General features: G+C 50.5%; 2 long non-coding RNA genes across 12 annotated transcripts; one reads left to right on the top strand and one right to left on the bottom strand.

Annotated features, from left to right (window-relative positions):
• Positions 1–31: 31 nt before the first annotated feature.
• LOC121660363 lies at positions 32–12,592 on the bottom strand. 11 transcript variants are annotated; one of them, XR_006014637.1, is made up of 11 exons: positions 11,982–12,592; positions 11,056–11,161; positions 9,637–9,761; positions 9,045–9,240; positions 8,663–8,894; positions 8,443–8,544; positions 7,312–8,304; positions 6,516–6,711; positions 6,306–6,440; positions 3,328–4,594; positions 32–148 (listed from the first exon to the last, which is right to left on the bottom strand). It is a non-coding gene; the product is annotated as an uncharacterized LOC121660363 (long non-coding RNA). The 11 variants fall into 11 exon arrangements; XR_006014635.1 differs by having other exon boundaries at positions 8,450–8,544; XR_006014639.1 differs by having other exon boundaries at positions 7,312–7,715; positions 8,196–8,544; positions 11,982–12,591.
• LOC121660364 lies at positions 4,592–6,304 on the top strand. The gene is made up of 2 exons (XR_006014640.1): positions 4,592–5,628; positions 5,677–6,304. It is a non-coding gene; the product is annotated as an uncharacterized LOC121660364 (long non-coding RNA).
• Positions 12,593–12,663: the final 71 nt, after the last annotated feature.

The raw sequence follows: 12,663 nt of genomic DNA, 5'->3' as shown, positions 1-12,663 counted from the left end.
GGCCGACAGGATGGGTTATGACACAGATCTGTGAAGCTGGAGCCTTCTTTCTTCTCCCGGGCTCTCCCAGAAATTCTCCATGGCCGGACGTGCTCCCGCTCTCCCCGCTGGGGAGGATGGACTTGGATAGCCCGGCTGACTGGTGAGCCTAAAACAAGAAAGTGATGCAGTGATCCAAGTGTTTTTCCTGAGGAAATTACATCTAATACTGGAATACCAAGTTACAAAATACAACAGCAATCCAGTTTTACAATACCAGAGTATCTAGTTTCAAAGTACCAGAGGACCAAGTTCCAAAATACCAAAGAAATTCAGTTTCAAAATACTAGAAAATCAAGTTGCAAAAAAATCAAAACAGCCCCGTTTCAGAATACCAAATTGCAAAATCCCAGTTTTCAGACGTCTTATGTGGGCAGAGATGCAATACTGTCAACATGGGATCTGTGCTACCAAAATGGGTATTTTCTCCTTAGGGGCAGCACCTAAGGAGGCAGGGCAGCACATGGGCTCTCGGGGGGAAACGTTCAACTTTCCCCTTTCACCTCGTCAGTCCTAACCCAGTGCCCCCAGAAAAAAGGAGGTTTACCAGGAGAAAAGGGCTTTAAACAAAAGGACAATCTTCCTTCTTCATTACTGTGTTTAAATTGAGGGGGAATCCCCTTCCTCTGCAATTTTAAGGGTACTAATTGAAGAAAACCCTGCCTTTTCCATGCTCTTAGGGGTATTGCTTGACAGGGAATCCCTAGTTTCCATTATTTTCTAGTTTAAATGGAAGCAGATAACTTTGACAATGCTATGTTATGGGTTTGAATTGAGCAGAACTCCCCCATTTTCATCATCCTAAGGTTTAAAGGAAGGGTAAAGCCCTATTGGCCCTCCTTTCTGAGGGTTTAAATTGAGGGAAAAATCACATATTCTCTGACTCCTGCTGGGATGAAAACATTGAAAAAGAGAAAAAAATATTTATCAGGCACTTCCATGGTGTGAGCTCAGGATTCCCCACTCTTGCAAAGGGGGAATGTTCACCAGGCAAAGGGTAAGAGGAAGAGCCTCAAATTGTCCAAAATCCCAGTAAAAATATTTTGTCCTATGGAAACTATGCCAGAGCTGGTCACATTTCAGGCCCTTTGTACCCACATTTCCTGATGTGCATCTCACAGGGGCTCTGTTCCCACTGCTCCAGGGACCCAACACAAACCTTACAGCACCACACAAACACAGCCCAAGAAGCTGCTGCCAGCCCTCCAAACCTCAGTACCTGCAACAGGCACCTCTGTGCTGATCTGAGCCCGCTTGGCCCCAAAACAAGGTGGTCAGTTTATCCTTGAAAAGATTGAGAACAGCATTCTTGTCTCTCAAAAAGACCCACAGTTTCACAACTACAATCTCCACACCTCCACACTGAGACTTTATTCCCTTAAGTGTCCAAGGACATAGGCAGCAGCAAGGAAGGTGATGAAGCGAGTCAAGTTTAACCCGAGAGAGCTCTCAGCTCCTTGTGAAAGCTCAGACAAGCAGTAGAGAAAGAATTAATGCTCCCATAACTGGCATCTAACAGCCACAGGGCAAGTGAAAAGTTGGTTTTAGAGAATGAAGGAAATACAGAAAAAGCACTAAGTAATAAAAGGTGAGAAAAATCCATCACTCCAACAGGTAAAGGAAGGTAAACCACTTGAAGAAGCAGAGGTAGATGGAGGGAAAAAACCTCACAATTTAGAGTGTCCATGACACCCAGAGCTAAAACAAGCCCAGGGGATCTGGAAAGAGCTAAGCACATGTGCTCCAAAAACCAGCAGAAATGAAGTGAGATCCCTGAAGGGAACAAAAGAAAGAGGCAGGCTGAAGAAAACAAAAAAGTGCCTCCCCACTTTTCATTCCCTGCCCACAAAGCACTTTGGGATTTTTAATCTTGTCTCTTGTACTATGTGGTAGAAATCCAAAAATATAGGTCAGGCGAAGCATGGTTTATTGGGAACTATCCTGCATAGCAGACAAGATGTATCCTCATGCAAATGATTCCATGCAGCACTCACATCTTTAATTGCTTCTTTTCCTCCTGCTGGGGAAGCAGAGCTGCTTTATTTACTCTAAGCAATATTTTCTCCCTTCTCCTTGGCAAAAAACAAGCTCCCATCTTGGCAATGCTCCCCAAAGTACCTAATGCTCATCACCCCCCATGCTAAGGAGAGTGGAGCAGGTTAATTTATCACTTATTATCATGATTAACTTGCCCAGCTGCCGGGTTCAAGAGCCCCAGAGTGCCTCAGGTTATACAGGATCACAGAAGGAAAAGCTCTGTTGAATGAAGCTGCTGCCACACTGGCCCTCTTTGCCTGTCAAACACATTCAGCTGCTCTTGCACTGCCCTGTGAAAATCCCCCATAAAATACAAGTGAAAAGCCCTCAGCACCTGTGATAAAGCACAGCTGGGTTCTGCTCAGGGCATTTCAAACTACCTGAGGTATTTGTGACCTCCCCTTGCCAAGGCAACACCTCAGGAAAACCAAAAGTTTCTTTTCATGGACTCACAGGATGTGTTGGGTTGGAAGGGACCTTAAAGCTCATCTTGTTCCAACTCTCACCACACTCAGGACATATTCCACTAGACCACTTTGCTCCAAGCCCCATCCAACCTGGCCTTGAACACTGCCAAGGCTGCGACAATCACAGCTTCTCTAGAACCTGTTTTGCTCCTCCCAGATCTAAAATCATACCAAACTTACCAGCCTCAGAGGTAGATTTCTATTAAATGTCTACATTTTTCTAGGAAAGGAATCCAGCAAACATTGTTTGCATCTGACTTTGCAAAATGAACATCAGCTGCCGCCCACTTTTCTTATTTTTCCCCATTTGGTGGAACATTTTCATTCTGTTGTTGTTTGGAGCAGTATTTTAATATACCTGGCTGAGGCTGCTTAAAATAGCACAGCAAGATACCGGCCTGTGAGGGGTGGAAAACTGAGCTCTTGCACATCTGGTGTTTCTATTGTTGGAAGTCTTAAATCCCACCTCTCTGGTGGGACAAAATAGGTGTCACTAATCCAATTTCTAAAGTATCATGCATCACGCTGATGCTATTTTAAGACTAAAAAACAACAACAAAAAAGCCAATTTAAACAAACCTCTGCTCCTTTCCATTTTCTCTGTTCCACAATTTATGACACAAGATGGGAGAGAAAGATTGTTTTGGGAACAATGTTTTCAGGACTCTAAAAATAATATAAAAACTGCTCTGCCACACTCTCAGCTGTTACAGCCCCAAAAAGCACTGGCTCTCTTTGCTCACAGAGCCACAACTGTGGTGGGATTTCTACCCCGGGTACCAACCTAGTGACCACACCGTGGGACAGTCATTTCTTGGTTTTCTCCTGGGAATAGCTACAGCACTTCTGTGTTGCAAGGCAAACTTGAGCCTCCTTTAATGAAACTGGACCTGTGAAATGAGGTACACAAAGCCAAAGGCCAGCTGAACCTGTGATCTCTGAATGGGTCTTCACATTCTTCCCAGGAAGATGAATGGGAATCACTCTTTTGCCAGGGAAGCTGCATCAGCTGGGAATTTGCTTTAGAAAATGTGCTTTCTGCTCCTCTCAGAGCCAAAATTCCTACACATTTCTTCTAAGTCCTTCTTAGATAAGGACCATGTTTAACTAAGTGACAGTGAAGCAAAATGACAATCCAGGAATAAATTTTCCTGTACACATTATCCTTCATCCACGTGGGTGGTTTCTCTCTGGCACACAGGGGTGAGAAAGGAACCCAAATGCATCACTGTACATAAAGTCACACTTGTTGAGGGGTGAACAAATCTCAGAGATACTGGAAACCTCCTCTGAAGACCCAATTCAGGGAAAGCCTGAGCTGCTTTGTGTTTCTGGGGGTGAAGAAGTTCAGGATCTTCCACAGATGCTCCGAGGCAGTAGGATTGTGCCTGAATCTCGCTCTGGAAATGCCAGTGGCTCAGCTGAGAGCTGTGGCGATGATTTACATTGCATTGAGAAGGGCCACAGTCCTGCAAGGGTCTTTCATCAGCAGCAAAGAGCGGCCTGGAGTGTGGGGAATGCTGGATCTGTACCACGGAGTGCTCATCCTTCACCTCAATGTGGAGCTACCCCCAAAGCCGCCATGTATCCCTTTTTCTATTTCCCCTGGTGTGGATCTTTTGGAGCAGCTGTTCCATGTGGCTTTGTATGGTGATCCTGTGGGAAGCAGCCGTTCGCCTGCTGTGATATCCTCACAACTACTATGAACTCCTCATTCCTTTTGGTTTGATTTGGGGTTTTTTATCTGTTTGTTTGATTGGTTTGTGTGGGTTTGTTTGTTTGGGTTTTTGTCTTTTTTGGTTGGAGTTTTTTGTTTGCTTTTTTATAAATGTCTGGTGAAGCTGGCACAGCCAAACTCAAGAAAATGTAAACCAGGTTCGACTTTCCAGAAATTCCTTTGGACTGGGTTTAGCTGCATCCCCCAGGCTCAGGATTATCAAGATATTTGCAGGTTTTGCTCTGCGCCATCAGCCTGCTCAGATTCTGCTCGGTGTTTCACAAATGGAGAAGACAATGGATGCTGTGCCAAGCTTCCTTTCAAACAGCCAAACCTGGGTCAGCATGACAGAAAAGAAGAAGAAGAAAAAAAGAAAATATTCATCAGTTAGAACAGAGCCAGTGCCCCACCATCTGCCCCTGCACTCTTACTGATTTTGTCTATTTCGAGACAAGCCTGGGTCTAAAGCTTCCCTCTCTCAGTTCCTGGTGCTAGTTGCTACCTTGCAGCTTTGATTTCTGCTGATCTAAGTCACTGCTGTCCATGTGGGGTTGAGAATGTTCAGCCTGGAGAACAGAAGGCCCTGGAGAGGCTTTGCTGTGGCCATGCAGGACTTGAAGGGTCCCATAGGAAAGATGGGGACAGTGTTCAATAGGGCCAGTGGCAAGAGGAGAAGGGGGATGGCTTTTAACTGCAGGAGGTTGATTTAGGTTGGCTCTAAGGAAGCTGCTTTTTCACACTGAGAGTGCTGAGGCACTGGCCCAGGCTGTGCACAGAGGATGTGGATGCCCCATCCCTGCGAACATCCAAGGCCACGTGGGAACAGGACTCTGAGCAACGTGCTCTGGTAGAAGATTGCTCAAGTTGGAACAAGATGATCTTTAGCGTCCCTTCCAAGCCAGACCACTCAGGGAGTCCATCATTCTATGATCCCCGTTGTCCACTCCACGGTGACCCTGGACTCCTGTCAATTGTGATGTCACGGTCTGCATTCACACCGGAGCTCCCAGCATCCAGCAAAGAGGACAACACAACCATTCGCCCTTGTGCCTACACACCCGTCACCCTGCTTGGCCCCTGCTCCGCTACTCCCAAGAGTTCCCAAAGGTCTCTTGTGCCTGGATTTTGCCGTTCATCCCTGCCAGATGCTCACATTTGTCCTGAGGAAGGTAAGGTGCCATTCCATGGAAATGGACACCACCTAAGTGCCTCTGTGGGGATGCTGTGGGACAGGGATCCCACTCCGAGGTTTTGCTACATCTGCAGGTTTCCAGAGACGAAGAGAAAGAGATGGAGGTGGATATAAAGACTGATACAGAGGAGGAGATGGAAGTGGATGGAGGAGAGACTGGAGAGGAAGAGATGGAGGTGGACGTGAAGGATGAGATGGAGGAAGAGATGGAGGTGGATGTGAAGGAAGAGATGGAGGTGGAAATGGAAGAGTACAGTGAGGACATGGATGTGGATGGAAAAGACGAGGAGGAGGAGGACATGGTCCTGGGATGAAGAGGGACTCCAGCAGTAGGACAGGTAGGTGCTCCCCACAGGCAGAGTGGGTGCCCTGCTGCCAGGCTGGGGCTGGGCTGGGTGCCCCGCTGAGGGACACGGTGCCCCGTGGGCTGGATTCTGGCAGCACAAGCACCATCCCCAGCCTGTCCTGCACTTGCTTTGGCTCACACAAGCCCCATGCCAGTGCCTGGGGCCTGACCCCCAGCCCCAGCCAGGCTCAGCGCTGGCAGCAGAGTCCCGCTCTGCCAGTGTGTCCCAGCCTGGGGCACATGGAACAGCCCTCTGTGCCTGACTGCAATGACTGTGTCACTTGCTTTTCTTCCAGGACTGACGGAGATCCAGGGCAGAGATGGCACCCTTCTGTATATACGTTTTAGTGTTTCTTTTTGTCTTCTGTAAATAGTATTGATAGATATGTTCTTGTAAATACGTTCTACAGATCGTTGTTGTTACAAAGGTTCTTACAATGTAAATAAGTTCTGTAGCTCGTTTTTGTTGCTGCTCTTACATAAATAAAGGACCTTTGTTTTTCATACCTCAGTTCACTTGGGAATGATCCTTGCTGCCTGCAGGCAAATCAGATGAGGGAGCCACAGGAGCTCTGGGGTTTCCTGCTCTTCCTGCAACGCCATCGGTCCGGACCAGGAGACCTTTCCTGGAACACATCTTCCCTGTAAAGGGAGCTGCACCAAAGCTCAAGCCCTCATTTAGAGACCCCTGGAAAAGCAAAGGTGAGAGGGGATTACCTGGAGCCCCAGGGGACTGAGGGGAAGGCGATGAAGAAGCAGACAGCAAAGTGCTTCCACTGCTTCTCACTCCAGCAAGGGGAACATCCCTGGAATTTCATGTCCAGCGTCGCTCCCAAGCCCCACCGGTGAACCCACACGTACTCCAGGACTGATCTCCTTCAAACTTCCAGCAGCACAGACCCACCGGGAGGAACTGCAATCCAAGGACACACATCAGCAACCGTCTTCCCGCTTGCCGCTCTCTCCACATTTTCCCTTTCCAGTGGGATGCAGGTGCCACCCCCCAGAGGCAGGAAAACTGCCTTGCAATCCAGTACAAAACCTGCCTGGAAAGCCCAGGATGCCCGCAGCCAGCAGCCGTTTCTCCTGGAGCTCCTGCTGACAGGCATTTGAAGCCTGCTGTGCCTCACAGCTGCTTTTCTGCCAAGAGCATTCCCATCTTTTCTTTTTTAGCCCAAATAAAGGTTTGCAAAGCTGACTTTTGTGAGAAGTGCTTCATATTTGGATTATTCTTAACTTGGAGTTTCCCTCGGCACCAAAATCAGGGGGTAAACCCAACATGGCCTCAAAGGGCCATAAGATCCCAGATATGCAATCCCCAGTTCCCTCAGGATTGGTTCATTAAAGCTTTTCAGGGGTAATTTGGCAAACTTCAGGGTTTGGTGATTTCACCATCAAAGCCACATGAAACCTGTGCAAAAGGAACTTAACTAAAGCTGGCTAAAAGTGGTCCCTGCTGATGACTCATTAAAACACCCCCTTAAAAAGGAGCCAGGATTGATTCCACACTCACAAACCCCCCTTGCCACGATCGGCGCTCTCTGCCCGCCAAGGACACGGCACCGGGCAGGGACATTTCTCCCACTCCCCGGCAGAGACCTCCTCCTGCCACATCCAGGGAACCGCAGCCGCTCAGGGAACACCAACTTTGTCCTGGGCTGGGAACAGGACAGGGACAAGGAACACTTTGAAGTCATTCCCACCTCGGTGCTGTCCAGACCTGGCAGAAAGCGCTTCCCACACCTCTCCTGGAATTCTCTTCCCCGGCCCTTCCAGCTTCGGAAGGCTTCTGGGGGAGCCTCAAGTTTCGGTGCAGCTCAGAAGCTGCACGCGCCTAAAGCATCCCCACGGGAACACGAAGCTTCCCTCGGGCATTTCGTTTCTTTATCCCAAATATTCTCCCCACTCAGCCACAATCTAGAAAGAACAAAAGGGAAAAGAAGGAAGACCAATTAATTCTGACATAAGGAGTCTTGACTATCCCAACACACTGCCAGGTGAAAAAACATCCCTGCCCCTCTAACAAATCCCTCTGATACTGGCTCCATTCAGGATCAATTATTTAAACGTTGTATTAAGGAGCGTAAGGACACAACGCTTGGAATTCTCAAAAACGGCTCAGCTCTCGGCTACTCCAAGCACTTTCCCACCCGGGGAGCTGAGCTGTCCCAGATTTAAACGCCACGTTTGATCCAAATCCGACAGAAATCTGATCTTGTTTGGCTACTGAGCTTTCCCAAAAGCTGTGCAGTCAAGCCTGGAAATCCTCACTGAAGCCTTGCCATGTCACATTGGGATTTACCCTTGGGAAAACCCCACTCTGAGCACTTGGGTTTCAAGAGGTTGCACCCGATGTTACAGACACAGAATTCCTGTGGGGTTTGGCATTTCCTGCACCTCCAAACACGTGAAAAGAATGAAGTGCCGAGTCCCAAGGCTCCATTATTGCCGTTCTCCTCACATCCCTCTCCTCAGCTGCACGTGGCTTTGTGCCTCCTCTGAAGGGCTGGAAAGGAATTTGGGAACCCCCCCTCAGCTTCTTCGGTTTTCAGCCTTTTCTCTGAGGCGGCCCAAAAGGCAAACAGGAAAAAAAACCCCCAGAAGTGCACAAAATCCCAGCCCCTCCCAAGATGCAGCTCCTCACACCAAACCTTGGGAGAATCCCTGGTGCTTCCAACACCGCTGCAATCCCACCTGGAGCTGAGCCTACAGGGTGCTCTGCCTAATCCACATGCAAGCCCAAAGCCTGCAAGAAAAGAGGAGGCAAAGTGAAGGGGAGAGGGGAAAAAACGGAGTTTTGGGTTTCCCCATGTTTGCAACAGGATTGAAGGGCAGGATGGAGAGGTTTTGTGGAAAAGAAGTACCAAAGGCTGCTTCATTGCCAGCAATTAATTAGCGCTGCTCAGGTTGAATCCAAGAGGACAAATGCACCGGGATCAAACAGGAGCGGCCGACAGGATGGGTTATGACACAGATCTGTGAAGCTGGAGCCTTCTTTCTTCTCCCGGGCTCTCCCAGAAATTCTCCATGGCCGGACGTGCTCCCGCTCTCCCCGCTGGGGAGGATGGACTTGGATAGCCCGGCTGACTGGTGAGCCTGAAACAAGAAAGTGATGCAGTGATCCAAGTGTTTTTCCTGAGGAAATGACATATTCTCTGGATCTGGGATAACCCATATCCCATGGCCTTCTCCAGGAAGGGTCCCAGCTGGATATGGTCTCCCAGAAAGGATTCCATAGGGGCTCACCTTTTGCCTGGAGCTCGGCTGAAGTCCTCAGCAATGCCAGGGAATGTGGCCATTGGAGGCTTTGGGCAGGATTTGGCTCATTTGCCTTTTTAGGCTTTGCTTCCTTCTCTCAGCCTTCCCACTGGATTGTGGTCTCCGAGGAATACGTAAAATCCCATTGGATTCCTGCTCTTTTGGACATTTTTTTGTACCGTTCCTGTACAAAACGAGGGCCCCTGTTCGATGCTTTTCCCCACCGTTCCCCGGCAGTTTTATCTGCCACTGCATTCCCTGCGTTGCTTGGGCTCTTCCCAGGTCTCTGAGCTCCTTCACAAGGCAGGAGATCGATTTGGCCCAGGAACTAAACCCTCCCGAGGAATTGTCTGATGCCATCTCCGCATTTGACAGCTGATCCTTGTGCTCAAAGGATCCCTCTTTCTTCCCTCCAGCCAATTCCAAGGCTCATGCCCCCAGCTGGGATCAGTCCCCAGTCTGATCCCTGCACTCTTCCCTGCCAGGATCCTGCTCAGGAATCCATGGGCTACGAATGTAAGAATTAATTCTTCCCACCCCTGCCCACTTCTAATTCCAAAGGATTTGGTGTCTGCCTTACCCGGCTGGAGCCTGCTTCCAACTCTGTTCTTGCTGCTTCTGCTGCTTTCCATTTCCCAGGAATTCCACCGATGGAGCGACAGCGTTTTCCACCTCTTCCAGGATTCCCTCTGTTGCGTTTGGGTGCTGGAAGGATATCAAAACTTTATTCCTAATGCTGGGCTCTGCATATGGCCGAGAAAATCCCGGCCTCCACACAGACCCAGATTCCAAACTTTTTGATACATTTTAGAAAACCGAGGAATTCACCTTCCCTGCTCCTTCTTAAGGGCATCCTTCTCTTCCCTTACCCTGCGGGCTCTCTCCCACTGGGGGTGGGTTTTCCCCTTCCCGTGCTAATTAGTCCCTACTTCTAGGAGGTTTAGGCACCTTTCTTCCCTGGGAGGGATTTCTTAACACAGCTACCGAGGCTTTGGGAGTCTTCTTTTTCTCCTACTTTCTGCAAAAACACCCTGTGATCCACAAATGCCACAATCCAGACGCCCAACTTCAACAAGACATCCTTTTTACCTAAAAACACTCACTCTCAACTCTTAGATCTTTGGAAGTTTTACCCCCGCAAAATTCCTCTATCTTTCCACCACTGAATTCCTCAGTCCTGCTTCCAAGGATTTCTTGAATACCACGGGGCTTTTCTCAACATTTACCCCCACGACCTTCCCTACGTGCCCACTGCTCATCACCTCATTTTTCCCTCAATGTCTTCGTTCTCCACCCCAGAGAGTTTGTCAAGTGTTGCCCCCAAAATGTTCCCCATCTGTCCACTACTCAGTTCCCCATTTTGCCTCCAAAATATTCCTTCTGTCCCCTCCAGATTGCATCCACTTTTACCCCCAACATTTTACTTCCTCTACAATATTGATCAAACCTTTTCCATCCCAAAAATGTGCACTCTCTCCCTTAAACAGCACCTCAGCTTTTCCCTCAAAAACGCCCCAGAGAGAAACTCAGATTCGGCCCCCAAACTCCCATTTTCCTACACAAACAGTTCTTGTGGCCCCTCTCAATTCCCCCAGGCTTTCAGCTAAAGGAAGAACTGGAAGCCTATTCCCTCATCTCCGCCCCTGTTTTGCTTTCCCGGAAAACCTTGCGATCCCATGCTTTCTCCAAGAGATCTGCTGGGAGTACTGGAAGGTTTGCTCTGTCAAGAGCGCATGGGGGGTTTACAGCACTTGTTCCTCTGCATCTTTACCCTTTCATCAGCTTTCCCCTGGAACGGTGTTGTGGGAGAAGCTTGGAATTACCAGAAATGGATCAGGTTCACATTTTTTCCCCACCAGTTTTTATCTGGTTTGAAATTCCTGGAATTACCCTCAAATTTGCCCTAGAACACTGCTGTGAAAGGATCAATGAGAAGAACAGCCTGAAAGCAGAAAACCACCTCCAGCAGCAGCCGGAATGATCCCATTTCTCTTCTTACCTGGTCCTGCCAGAGCTCCCAACAGCCATTCCCATTCCAAAACAAGAGCTATGGAAGACATTCCTGCTGTCCGTGAGGGTGAGGTGGCAGTTCTGGATGGTCTTTGCTGTGGAACCAGACAACAAACAGAGTGTAAATGATCTTGGTGGTCCCTTCCAAGCCAAACCACCCCGTGATTCCATGCGTGGATCAGCACCTGTCCCAGCTCCACTCCAGAAACCTCCTCCCACTAACCCAGAACTTTCCTTTTGCTGCTCAACATCAGGGATTTGCTGCCGAGTGCCCCGGGCAGGGGACGCCTCAGCCTTCCCTGGGACCGCAGCATTCCCTGGGACCGCAGCATTCCCTGCGCTGCCTCAGCACTCCCTGCGCTGCTGTTCCACGCCGATCCCGTGGTCCAGCGCCTGTGCGGGCTGCAGTGCCGGGCTCTCCCCACAAGGCGGCAGCACCGGGAGCGAGCAGCCCCGGCCGGTCCCGCTGGCTCGGGGCAGCTGCGCCTTGAACCCGCCCTGAGCCGGCGGGGCCGTGAACACAGCGGGCACAAACCCCACCGGTGCCCTTTATTTCACCCTCAGAGGCACAGGATCGCAGCATTTCCTGGGCTGGAAGGGACCCGCAGGGAGCATCGAGTCCAAATCCTGGCCCTGCACCCCAAGAATCCCACCCTGTGCCCGAGAGCCTTGTCCAGACCCAAACTCTTCCCCCAAGACCCTGAAAACACAGCGGGGCTGGGAGAAGGATGACCATGGAGGATTCTTTATATAGATCTCCTTGTACGATCGTTACATAATATTATTAGATAGTCCAGGAACCCATCCCTGTGCCGGGACACCCATCCCTGGGCCTGGACACCCATCCCTGGGCCGGAATACCGATCCCCCGCGGCCCCCACCGTCCGCTCGGGGCTGTCCCCGTTCCCCGCTCACCTCCGAGCCCGGAGCACCCGCCCCGGTGCCCCCGGCCCGGCCGCGCTGCTCCCCGGGCTCTCCGCCATTGCCGCTCCTGGCGAAGAAGGGCGGAAGTCACCGGGACCGCACCAATGTGGCGATTGCGTCAGTGGCTATTCGACCTTCTCACAATGGCGGCCGGAAGGACCCCGCTCCGTCTATTTGGCTGCCTGAATGCTCCCGCCTGCCCCAGGCGCCGCTGACCCCACAGTCGGTGTCCGCATAGCGGGAAACGCCTCAGAAAATTGCGTGCAAGCGCTGGGCTGGCGTCGGCGTCGGCGTTGCGTTCAGGCAGCCGAATAGAGGCAGCCCGGCCCCTTCCCTACCGCCATATTGAGAAGGTCAGAAAACAGTGTACACCACCGCCATCTTTAGTGTGGCTGTGACGAAACTTCCGCCCTTCGCCGCCATCTTGGGTGCTGGCAGAAGCCACTTCCGGTCGAGCCGCCATCTTTAGTGTGGTACACTTAAGGGCCCCCGCCGCTCCTCACAAGGGCGTCTATTCGGCTGCCTGAATCCGGCCCGGACTCCGACGCCGGCCCCGCGCTTTCCGCGCGATTTTCCGCTGTGCTTCCCGGCGCGAGGACACGGCTGGTGGGGTCAGCCGCGCCGGAGGCGGGCGACTGCTCCGCGACCGGCGGCAGGCATCGGCAGGGACACC

This window comes from Corvus kubaryi, unplaced genomic scaffold (assembly GCF_017639235.1).
Source record: "Corvus kubaryi isolate FWS band 111438036 unplaced genomic scaffold, C.kubaryi_AGA036_p1.0 32205, whole genome shotgun sequence".
NCBI lineage: Eukaryota > Metazoa > Chordata > Aves > Passeriformes > Corvidae > Corvus > Corvus kubaryi.
Note: the sequence above shows the minus strand (reverse complement) of the source record. Positions and strands in the feature narration are given on the sequence as shown.